The sequence below is a fragment of the Centropristis striata genome, chromosome 9, assembly GCF_030273125.1.
Source record: "Centropristis striata isolate RG_2023a ecotype Rhode Island chromosome 9, C.striata_1.0, whole genome shotgun sequence".
Lineage (NCBI taxonomy): Eukaryota > Metazoa > Chordata > Actinopteri > Perciformes > Serranidae > Centropristis > Centropristis striata.
The window spans coordinates 29,924,845-29,938,538 of NC_081525.1; positions in this window are offsets into that span (position 1 = coordinate 29,924,845).

Here is a 13,694-nt window from a genome sequence, read left to right on the forward strand (position 1 = left end):
AACATGGGCTGCATTCAAACTTTATATATTGTACATTTAAAACGTATTACATGAGACTAATACTGTGTCAAATGCATTTTAGAATAATACAGGTGAAGTTATAAAGCATAGTTTAAGAGAATAACTACCTGCTGCAATTTAAAAAATAATACTTTGCCATGTGATTGTTGCTGTCTTAGGGTTTTTTTTTATATTTGCACTCTTCCCACTTTGTATTACAGCTGCTGCACAGTAATTTCCCTTAGGAAAAAAAAAAGTTTTATATTAATAAAGTTGTAAAGGAAGACGTTAATTTATGTTGACTTATGATCGAGCTAAAGCTTTTTATTGGATTTGGAAGATATAATCATATAGGCCTAGTAAGTAATATCTTGCTTTGCAGAAAAATCTGTGATATTTTCTTGCCATATTCTTGCCTTTCTCACAAACTTACATAACGAATAACATGCATGCTCTGGTTGTAATCCCAGAAACTTTTTGACAGTGAATTAACCGCCTCACCTCACTGGAGTTTCTCTCACATCAGCCTCAGCTTGTGCTTTAGCCTGGTTTTCACTCCATTTAGTTATTAAATATTTACAGAAGTGCTGTATGTGTGTATGGTCTCAGACAGAAATGGATTTTCTCAGGGATATTAAAAATGCACTCTTAATTAAAATGGTTCCTTTGAGACTAAGTTACCTCACATAATGCAGCACTATAAAGAGGTGTTCCTCAAGGCTCTACCCCTGGCCCTTTGCACTTAGGAAAATAGTTTTTTCTAAAATTAGTTGACATACAGTATGGTGGTGTATTTAAAACATATATGAAAACATAAACACAATATAACAACTAATAACAAACTTTCCCGTCATAAAGAAGATAATAATAATGGAGTTAAAGGGACATAATGGTGTAGGTGTAATTTTATATGGCGATAGTGAGAATAATTTAAAATATGAATACAAATATTTATCCTCTCAATATATATGTGTTTCTGTCACACTGTTTTTAATTAGATATTATGTTATTAGGCACTTCCACAAATTTACACCAGGGCTGTAGCCATCATTGAAGACATATAGAGGGTATGTTCTGTGTATTTTTAATTCCTCTTAATTTGGACACCGGAAGTGCATTTTATAGTTCAGTCATAAGTGAAAAATTGATTGATTTTAAAAGTCAGATACCAATAATTTTTTAGAACTGTGTGTCCTAAGATAAGGTGGTTTTAAATACATGAATGAATAAAAATAAACAGATTTTTCCACCAGAATTTATAGGAAAATAAGCTTTTAGACCAGCATGCAGAGAAACCGCTATTAAATAAATGAAAAAGTCTTTGCAAAAAAAGTATAATAAAACATTTGAAAAAGGATTGCTACTGCTGCCTTTTTATTTATTTATTAATTTATATTTGTTTCTTTTTTCACTATGTTTTGCTCTGTTATTATGTCAGTGAATATATCATATACACTGAGTATTGTACGACTTGTTAAAAAACACATTAAGCAAAGTAAAAAAAATATATATATATATATATATATATAAAAATTGAATTGCTTAAAATTGGAAACAAGTCCCAAATATTACCATGTTTTACATAATAATAATGTGATAATTCAAAAAACATCTAGTGGATTTATGTGTCTTTGTGTCACATGAGTCCACTGGCTGCCTTCAGTCTATGTCAGGCATTATTTTTCCAAGAAAATGTATAACTTCTAATTGTTTAACAATAGTTAATTCAGTTATACAAGCAGGTCCCCTCAGATAGTGAGTGTTTTTCTTTAGCTGAGGTCCTAGGTATTGGATAAAACACCTCTGACAAAAGGGCAGAAGATTTGGATTAGAGAGGACAGGCAACACAAAGACATGACGCATGAATCACAGATAAGGGACAAACAATGGAACACGAGTTGGAAAAACAATGTGCATTAGAGCAGCAGTGTTATGACAGTGTGGGCAGTAAACAAGGATGAACTCACAGATCACCAAACCAAATGAGACTTCATGGGAAGAATGACTAAGTTGTCAAAGTCTCTCGTAATCCGTCCTTGTTTGTTTGTGCCTCAAACCATTGCACTCCATTTTTAGGAGACAAAACATTATAAACCATAAAAACTGGAGAAAAAGATTAAGTTATTAAATCCAGGACGGTTGGGGCATTTGTCCACAGTTACTTTTATGTGAAAGTTGAGAGCGAGGTTATTGAGAGGCCACAGCAGGGAGTTGTTATGCTATATAATTGTGTGGCATTTGTCTTGGCACTGCTGTGGTGTGACTGCAGTGTCCCTGCACCGCATGAGAGCAACACTCGGGCTGTAGTTTCCTTTAATTTGATGAGACATTAATTGGCCTGACAGTGAATTTTACATGTGAGGCTGGTCAGACTGATTGCTCTCGGGCATGTCAGCTGTGCCACAGGATGTCCAGCACCCTCACACCTCACTGTAGAGCACAGAGAAGAGAGAGGTCGCAGGTGAGATCGGTGAGTGGGCAGCTGAGAAAGAACAAGGAGGAGGAGAAGAGTGAAGAAGTGGGGAGTCCCATGGCTGTAGGTCAGGAGTTCAGAGCTGGGGTTTTGTCACCTGCACGGCTTGGCACGCAATCTTCCTCAGGAGCAGAAGGACTAAAGCTCTCCTGCATCCTACACACCCTCCATTCTGTCTCTTTCCACCTCCCGCTAATTGGATTTAATGAGCGATTTAACAACACAGCACTGCCCGATCAAATCAAACTGCTACTGTCTGCCGCGCTTATTCCTGGGTCACTGCTTTGTAATGCTATGTCCCAGGACCCTGCAAGATTCCTGCAGCCTCCTTGCTGGCTCACACATTCTCTCCCTCCTCCCGAGCCCTTCTGTCTGCTCCTCTTAATATCCACCCCGTCTAACCCAGAACAGGCTGAGAAATCCCCCATCCGAAACTGCACCGACAAAGTTCTCACAAGACCGGTCGTATTTGGAGAAAGGTGTCCTTGACTGTTTGTTGTTGAGCTCGGGGTGAGATCGCACCGATAGGTCAAAACGAATCTGATCTCTGGCCCCGCAACTTCAGCTCGGTAACTTAAAGTTACACTTTAAAAAACAAGTGAAGGAGAAAAAAACTTAGTTGGAGGAATTGTGAACTACTGCCTCGATATACTCAGGTTGTTTCTTATGGTTAGTCAAAGTTTATTCCTTTAATGAGCTACACTGCAGTTTGAAGCAAAAAGAGACTCACATCTTGATGCTTTTTCAGTGCTTTTATTTTATCCTCTAAAGATATCAGACTAGTAAGAACCCGATGAACTTAAGTTACACCCCAAGATGTGAAGAAATCTGCCCAAAATGTACAACTATACTTAACAGAAATGCACAAATGACTTATCATAACTGAGTAGAAGTGGTTATACTTTTTTTCCTTAAAGAACCATGAGTGTTTGTGCATGTTTTAGCATCATAAAGGGAAACTTTAAGGACATCCTCCATGCAGCAGCACTGCAGTGAGAAAGAGCACAATTCAACCACATGTACTGTCTGTGCTGCTTTGATACAGAGCAGGTTGAAAACAGGCAACGAACCAAAACACAACTCCAGCTGTAACATACCCTTAACTACAAATGACCTATACTTTACATCATGCAGTCCATTTTGCAAACTGTGCTGCAAAGTTTCAGATTCTGGGAACTGACCAAGATGCATTTGCATCTTTGTGAAGCAGCACACTACAGACTTTTCAATTAATCTACATTTAAACTGCATTAATAATAAACAAAGACGTTTATTAGAATCAGTGACTGTGATGATTATACAACTGAAGCAGGATAATGAGTTTGCAGCTGATTTTTTATGTCATGTATATATGATATTTGATTTGAGTTGAATGGGCTAAAACCTGTATATTCACACTGGTGTTGTCCTTTAAGCCCATGACTATTCGAACTTGACCTTTTTTTTTTACAGTACATACAATCTAAACAACAGCTCCTCTCTTTTTTCCATCATCTCCATAATTTACTCTGCCTTTACTCTAGTTATTACTTGAATTTGAGTCGACACAGGCTCCTGATACGGCAAAAAAAAACACTCATACAACCCTGATTCTAAAAAAAAGTTGCTGTAAAAACCCTAAAAAAGCAGAGTGAAATGTTTACAATATACATTCAATCAAAAGTACAAAGCAATGAAAATCATTACCAAGAAAACCATGGAAATGGCTTGATATCATCATGAGCTATTTTTGTCGCTATCATTATATTTGTCCAAACAAATGTACCTTTAGTTGTACCAGTCATTAAAATGAACAAGAAACTGAAGAAAACAAGGGTGGTCTAATCATTTTTCCATGAATGTATGCGTTTTTATGCTTTATATAAAGAAGTGGCCACAGCTGCCATTCCTTCTCATTAATATTTCTCACTTTTACGACACTAAATCAAAAAGGTCCGCTTATGAAAGATGTTCTGCACTTGGTGTTTATGGTATTTTTTTGTACTCACTCACAGATTCCAAATGTAGGATTACTTTCTCAGTGGGAGGATGAAACATTTTTGAGTTTTAACGAGGGAGCTAGGAAGCATCCATGCATTGCGAGTAAGACAGTGGCGCCCTCTGCAAAGCGTTGGTTCAGTTGAGAGAGATTTGTCACTGCACTTTGGCAAAGCTGCTTCTCAACTTATAATGCCCAAAGCAGCTTAATTATTAGGTCAAAGGAGAGATGGCCAGGAGCTGAGAGATACGCAGGCGTCTGCTCGGGTCGTTTCAGGGTTCAGCATGTTATTATCATTGCATTTGTTGGGTAATATTTAGGTATAATTCTCTTTAAGCATCCTAATACATAACAACAGCCCCACCAGCAGCTACAGCTACATGTAAATAAGTTCCTGTTGAACCCTGCTGGCACATACAGTCATGGAAAAAATTATTAGACCACCATTGTTTTATTCATTTTATGCCTGGTATAACTAAAGTTTGGACAAATATAATGATAACAACAAAAATAGCTCATAAGAGTTTAATTTAAGAGCTGATATCTAGCCATTTTTCTTGATAATAACCAAAATCATTATCAAGAAAACTATAGAAAATGTCTAGAGATCAGCTCTTAAATCAAACTCTTATGAGCTATTTTTTTTATGCATGTATGATTTGTATTTTTGTTATCATTATATTTGTCCAAACAAATGTACCTTTAGTTGTACCAGGCATTAAATGAACAAGAAATTGAAGAAACCAATGGTCTAATATTTTTTTCCATGACTGTATATCATTTATAGATTTCATACACTGTAAAAAAAATGTCTGTAGATTTTACAGTGAAAAACTGCGAAACCATGACAGTAAAAGACCTTAAAATGACAAATGAGTTAATTCAGTTTCAGTAACAATTAAACACCGTAAATGTATATATCAGCCAAAACAGTATTCTATCCATGTTCTTTTTGAAGTTCTGTGCATATCCTATGTAACCTGTCGATTAATTGTGAGAATAAAAATATAATCAAAAAAATTAATAAATTGGGCCTAACATTTTCAAATAGGAATAGACTGAAAAAAACCTGTTAAAATAGAGTGCTTAGCCAAGAAGTTAGCTAAGTAGTTAGCTTAGCAAGCTACTTAGCTAAATACTTAGCAAAGAAGTTAGCTTAACAAGCTACTTAGCTAAAAAATGGATATGGCTCATTTTTCAACCATGTTGTGTATTAGAAGAGTAGTGACAGAAAAAGGGATTTTATTCAAAAATGAATAAAGGAAAAAATAAAAATTAGGATGTATGATGATCAAAAACAAACTAATTGAGGAAAACCTGGAATACTGAATGATGAATTATTGCAAAGATATACAACATAAAAACTGTCGGGTCACTTTAGACCCATGTTGTGCATCAAAGGGTTAAATCATAAGTGCAATTTTATGGGGAGGCTGATGGACATATCACTCCAAATAATTATCATAAATTTGTCCCTTTTTAATTGTAACATAAGAAAGAAGCATCGATTATTTTTAGATATAGGCCTGTTGTTGGCCAAAAGAGTCATTGCAATAGCTTGGAAAGAGGAGGATAGACCAAGGACAGGTTGGCTTTCTGAATTAACAGCAACTCTGCCCTTTGAAAAGATCACATATGCAATTAAGGGTAAACAACCTATTTTTGATAACATCTGGGGCCCCTTTAGACATTTTCTTTCGAATAAAGATTCTGGTGGTCTGGTGTTGACTGACCACTTTCTAATTTATGTGCAGTGCACACTTTTGAATATGAGCATTGTATGGTTGGTTTTGTATTTATTCTCCCCCATCTGTATTCTTATTTCTATTATTTATTATTTTATTATTTATTTTTATTTACTTATGTAGTATTTGTATCTTTTTTTTTTATTGTGTATTACTATTTCTGTTGTTTTACATGGTTTGGGGCATATGTTTGTAGTCCCCGTAGTTATATGTATGTGTTATTATGTCTGAAAATAAATAAAGATAGTGTTGGGAAAAAAAAAAAAAAAAATGTCCCTTTCAATCAAGCGCCAGTTCTAATCTTCTTCGAATGGTTAACATATAGCAACAGATACGCTGCGGTCCAGTTCTTTCACACTTTCCACACACACAGCTGCAAAGAGGAGCGCTGGGTTAATCAGGGAGAAAATGTCACAAGGTCCCTCAGTCGTCTAACTGCGTTTGACCCTGGACGCGGAGTACTTAACCACACGGCTGCCTTCAGCACTTTGTATCCATTAGTCCAGCCATTATTTGCTTGTTGTCAGTGGTGGAATGTAACTAAGTACATTTACTCAAGTACTGTACTTCAGTATAGTTTAGATTTACTTGAGTACTATTAAGTGATTAATTGATAAGTGATTAATATTAAGTGATTAATATTGAGTACCATTTGTGTAACTTTATACTCCACTTGCATAAATTGTACTTTTTACTCCATTACATTTAGCTGCCAGTTTTAATTATTTTCTTGTCAAGATAAAACATGAAAAAACATGATAAATTCAAATTATTATGTATTTCTAAGAATTACACCACACAAATGTGCATCAAATAATTAAAATAAACCCTCCCTGGACAAATGATACTTAGATAAATGCATCGAAAATAATAATCCATTCATTTTTAATATACATGTAACATGAAAAAACATGATAAATTAAAAATTGTTATGCATTTCTAAGAATTAAACCACACAAATGTGCATCAAATAGTTAAAATAAACCCTACCTGGACAAATGATACTTAGATAAATGCATCAAAAATAATAATCCATTATTTTGAATATACATATAACAATCTGAGTGGGGCATTCTGCATAATGCATACTTTTGATACTTGTTATTAATTTGTTTATATGGCCTGTAATTAAAACTGATTTTATTAATAAATGTCTTCCTTACATCCATATTTGATTTAGGAATTTAAAAAATATATTACATTGCGGGGAAAAAATCAGACTCAAAGATTTCCAAATTAAGTACAACAGAGCTTCGACGGTAAATTTAGAAACACTGGACCATATTCTATTTTCTATTTTTTTTATTTTATTTTTTACATTAAGCTGGAATTCAAACACCCAAGATGAAATCCTGCCAGGCAACATGTTTGATGGTTTCCTGCCAGCTTGGTCCAGCAATATGTCATAACCAAAATAAAAAGCTGGCATTGCTGTTGACATATGGTCGAACTTGACCTTTTATACTGAACCATTGCCAGTGAAGCATTTCTGGGAACAAAACTAGATCTGCAAATAATAATAATAATAATAATTTCAGGCTGATCTTTGAGGAACATGCAAAGGCCATCCAACTGAAAATCATGTAATAGAGCAGAGAAAGTGTTGCATCAAGTCCATACTACAAACATTATCTGACAAACAAATTAATTGAATTTAATTACGTAAGGTTTCCTATATGAATGCCAGAATAACTGAGGTATGACATTTTAAAAGGATATCTGAATTTCTTATCATGTTAAAGGACAAAGCAGTACAAGTATGTTGTGCCCTGGGGACAAAACATGAATTAAATCTTATTTTATGGAGTACAGAGAACCATGTATACATTTCCATATGTCCCCGTCTTTAAACTATGCTCCAGTTCGTACTGTGCAGCATCTGTCTTCTTTGTGTAATAATAATCTCACTGTAGTAGTTCTAACTGAATCTTTGATGTCCTCTGTTGCACTACAGCTCAACAGAAGCCCATCACCGGGGCACTGACAGTCATAACAATTTTTGTTTTAGCTCTGGAGTATATATCGTTACTGACACACAGTTTTCACCGCACTAAAACAGAGACAGATATTTATGTGCATATATCTCTTCCTCCTGTGCAATCTTTGCTAGAAGCCTCCAGCTGCCTTAATCTCTGTGCCATCGCTCTGTCTCTCTTTTTATTCTGTTTTCACTCCTCTACTCATCCGCCCTCCCCAAGTTTGCGCAATTCCCCCTCGGTTCAGTGGCAGGGCACTGGGTCACGGCACTGGCTTGATTTTCACACTGTTCCCTCTACTGAACGCCACATCAAGTTAATCAGGGTTAACAATTGCGGCGGTGCCTTGCTGAGCAGGGCTCCCATCGGCTTAGCGTGGCCTGGCTCTGGTGATACAGATGGGCTAGTAATCTCTGTTCTGGGAGCAAAGGGGACGGGCGTGGGTGGAGGTGAAGCAGGGCTGCGTGGGTGGGTGGTGGTCAGAACAAGAGAAGTATGTGATAAAAATGGGGAGATTGGATTAATGATATTTCCTGAAAGCAGGGCTGCAGAAATAGAGTAATGGAGTTTCAGATGAATAGACGATATGAATTTATTATAATTAATCGGAATTTAATCACAATATGGACTAGTGCAATATTGAAATTGCATGAGGTGAAAATATGTGTCCAATACTATTTTGAATTTGAATTACGTATTGTGGTGTTGCAGAGATGTTCCGGCCTACACTTTAAAAAAGAAAACTGTTGTTTTTACGGTAAAAAAAACAGCAGCTGTGGTTGCCAGAACTTTATCATAATAAATACGGTGCAACTTTTTGTAATATTAGGGTAAAATTATGTTAGCACTGTTGATTTCACCTTAAAGATTTTCATTTTATTCCAGATTTTACGATAAAAAAATAAAAAGTTTTTCCATCAAAAGAAACGCTGTTCTGCCATATAATTGACAAGAAAATATATAATAATGCCTCATGAATGAAAGATTTTACCATTAAATTAGAGATATGGTGTTTAGTACATTCAACAGTGAGAAAAAGTATTTTTACAAAAAATAAATGCAAAAATGATGGCTTGTATATATATTACAGTATATTTTGCTACAAACAAGGTGCCATTGTATTTTACAATAGAGTAATGTATTTAAAAAAATGTTAAAAGGACTGTTTTGGCTGATTTATACACTTACAGTGTTTCATTGTTACTGAAACTGAATTAATTCATTTATCATTTTACGGATTTTACTTTTTTCCAATAAAAATAAGGATTGTGCAAAAATGATCATTCCTTCCAATACTTGCAATTATATTTATTTCAAATCATGCAGCACTATCGCTTTATTGCATGGTGTTGTCATATTGCAACAATTACCTTATCTCAACTTGTCTAAATTTCAGTTATATAAGATCCATGTTTGACAGTTTAGTTGTGAAAAATGTGTCTTCTGCTCATATGACAAATTATTGATCACATACATGATGAGGAAATCCTGTTCACACTTCCTTCCTCCATGGAAAATGTTACTCTAAGAAGGTCATGACAAGAAGGTGTTTACGGTTCCAAATTTAGGCGAAATTCCATCAAGAATAAATAAATGCATATTATGATACTAACTTGGGTAAGTAATGTTCTATTTTTCAGCATTAAAACCAGTTTAAATGTGATAGCTTTTTTGTAAAATGATAAAATTAATTTGCTGACATAGGGCAGAAATCCAGAGTTTACAACTTTTGATATTTTTATTTATATTTCGTTATGTCAGGCATTTTTTAATTGTACCATATTATCTAGATTATAGAATTCCACCGCTGTAGTAAATTTTAATACCGCACCCAAATTATATGTTGCTCCACGTTTGGTTACATTTCTCATCAAAAACCCAGATAATACCAGTTAAAAAAATATTAATGAACACTAAATGAAAGGAATGATATTGAATTAATATTATTAAATTAAATATGTAGGAAAATGCTTATTTTATGGGACTTTTCACAATTGTACATGGTTGCCTTATGGACATTTTTTATTTTATTATTTAATATTCCTTTATAAAAGCAATTTTAGTTAATAAAACACATTGAAGCATTTTTATTATATGCAGGTGATAATTCATGCAATAGAAAGCCGATAGCTGATAAACCAATCTTCAATGAAAACAGACGACTCATATTTTTCTCATAGATCTTCTCTTCCTTCTTTCTGTATTTCTGGGTTTCAACTCCTATTTGGCTCCATTCACCAATGTTTACCTTTCCAAATATGATTATTTATGTGCCTCTAGAGTAGACCTATCTTCAAAACATATCCAACTAAATCTTTAATGCAAGGAAGATTCACTGAGATGCATGAGAAAAATTAAAGCAAGGGGGCAAGAGTATTCTTTTCATAGTTTGAAGACAGGCCAAAATAAAGAGTTTGAAAAGGTGCCAAATATGGGTATCTTTAATCCCTCATGTGCCGCTCTGCTCTCATTGACCACGCGGGTCAAGACTTGAAACAGAACTAGTGCGAGGTCAAGGGTCAAAAAGACCACCAGAATTACAAATCCAGAGTAAGTGTATGATGTTTTAGGATCAAAGAGAGGGGGAGAAGAAAACGTCCAGCACTAAAGATATCTGAAGCGTGACCCATTTGGCAAAACAGAACTCTCTGTGCAATAGCAGCTGGCTAACTTGCACAACACTGCCAAGGGTGCCCTGGCTATAGGCTACACAGCCTTAATTATTCATTCAGACAGAAGAAGCATTACACAACCGTGCTTTCCTGATTACACCGACAGAGCAAGAACCCTCTGCATGTCACACAGCCCTGGGTGACAGAAATGGAGCTCAACTTTTAGTTAGACTTCCATTTCTTACAGCAACTAAACCAAGCCATGCTCTCCAGATGACCTTTTCAACTCAAGAAACTAGGGTAAAGTCGAACTTTGGCAATGGATTGTCTTGTATTTCACCCTTTGTTATGGCATACTTTGTCGCTGCGCATCCATTTTTTCCCGTTGCACCAACTCAAGCACTCTGCTTCTACCTTTTTCCCCCCAGAACCGTCTTACTTTCCAGATGTCCCACCTCTTCGGAGTGACACATGTATTATTAAGACAAGACTCAAGTGCTACCCATGCAGGGACACTCACAGACTTTCACAGGTTTCTGTCGGTGCCATCATTTTGATTTGACTGTGGTTTGAGCAGTTTTTGCAAAAACATTAAGAATCCGTGACACCAGTGCACTAGCTAAATATTTCATTGCCTGGCAGTTCAAAAGCTGCAGTCTTGAGAGCACTCCTGTCCATTTATTACCCATCTCAACTAGCATCATGAAAGTCTTATAATGACCAAGTTGCAGGTGTTATTCTTGAGCCGCTAAGTTGTCCTATAAACAGAGAGAGGGTCTCGTAAAGTGCACATGAAAGAGCAAGAAAAAGGAGACGTGAGAAAAGTGGTTGCTGATGCTGCAGTGTGGCTTTGTCCACACTCCAGCCAGTAAAATATGTATGTTGAGCCGAGCTGCAATGGCCCACAAGCCCTAGTGTCGCAGTGCATCATCAAAATATATCCCCAACCTAGTTTGTGAGGGTCAATCAGTGATCAAGCCGAGGGAATGATTGAAAAACAAAACATTTAAGTCCTACTAAACTCCACCTGCCCTCATTGCCCTCTCTAGTCGAGGAAAAACACAGTTCATCAGAAGTTCACGTCCATTACCATGGTTGAATTTGGCAGTATATGCCTCTTAACATATCCATGTGATTGGCAGGGAAGGAGGAGGAAAGCGCTTACCAAATTTACTCAGACAGCCACTGCTGATATGACACACGACACACGACTACTTCTGACCCTGATACGCAGGGTCGTTGTTCGGTCAGACTGCTGCTCTAGGCTCTGTGTGTGTGTGTGTGTGTGTGTTATTGTGTGAGGTGGTGGTGGTGGTGGGATCTAGTTGAGAAAAAAAAAAAAGAAGTGAAACCCCAAAATATCTCTGTTACTGGCCCTGTGTCGTAACATTTCTGAACCTTCCCCACCCAACATCAAATCGGGTTCATCTAGAGTTCAGGTCTGAGGCCACGCCCCCTCGCCACCACGTCAGCAGCCAGACGCCGTGTCGTCACCAATGACAAAGACCCCAAATACCCTAGCTCCTGGTTCGGAGCGCGAGGTCACAGCGACCCCCAGTGGGTCCTGGTCCGCTTGTCCATTTAGAATTAACACTTTATTAACACTGTAGAACTGTGCTGTTTTTTTTTATGTCACTTTTGTAAAAAAAAAAAGTTGTCCATTTATGTCATCAAATCCAAGTAAAAGTATTGTTCTCTATATATATCTTGTAAATTATTTTTCATTTTCATTGACTAAATTTTGAATAAAATGTATAAAAAAAAATCTCCATTGATAATACGGCATGCCATTTTGAGATATGAATGCAAAAACGGTGATCTATTTATGTAAATAAATTCAATACCAATAAGAAACTTTAATATGGAATTTAATAACGAATTTACAATTTCTGCTGAATTAAATTGTAACACTGTAATTTAATTGTGTATGAATACTTTTTTCATATATATATATATATATATATATATATATAAATCTCATGATTTTTTAAAATTTATCATTTTGTTTCCAAATGGTAAAAAAACTAATATATGTCTATATTTTTTCCATAATTAATTCATAATGCAGCATGCTATTTTGAAAAATACTACAAAAAACACTTTTTAAAAAATGATTCTGCATCAAAAACATGAAATCAAATTTAAACGATTCTGTATTATCAAATTATGTGGAAAAGGTAAATAAAATAAAAGGTAAATAAAATAAACAAATGCTTCAAGCTTTTTATTTTGAACTTTTTTTTAATTCATGCTTTACATTTTTAAACTAAATAACTAAATATCTGTATCAACTTGTCATTAGATTTTAAATTAGAGATATTTCGATTTTATTTACATTACATATTACACATTTATAGATTTGCATTTAAATTTAAATTAAAAACATCATGTACACTCATACAATTATTCTATATAATTGTGAATTAAAAATTGTGGTTTTAACAAAAAGGAACTTTCAACATTAAAAGCATTAAATTACTTCAAAGGATATGATCTAACTAGCCTGACTTTGCTTCTTTTTATTTCATACTGAAATTGTAATTTAGTAATTTATTTTTATTATGTTTGAATATAATAGGCATTGTCAAATTCATTTTATTACTTTATGAATGAGAATGGGAAATTGTGACTGCAGATGAATATAAGCTCTGGACTAAACCTGATCAAATTTATATCAAACATAAATGAAACTAACATTTCCGTTTAATTTTTTCTTCATTGTCCCCTACAGATGAAATAATGAAATACTGAACATAATAAAAGATAAAGGGAAAATAGAAGCAAAAACACATGAGTTGACCTTTAAAATTATTATATAGGGGATTTCACTACCAAAATAAAAATTTCTTTTTGAAAGCACTGTGAAAAAGGCACATTCAAATTACAATTTTAAGTACTTATAAGCAACGG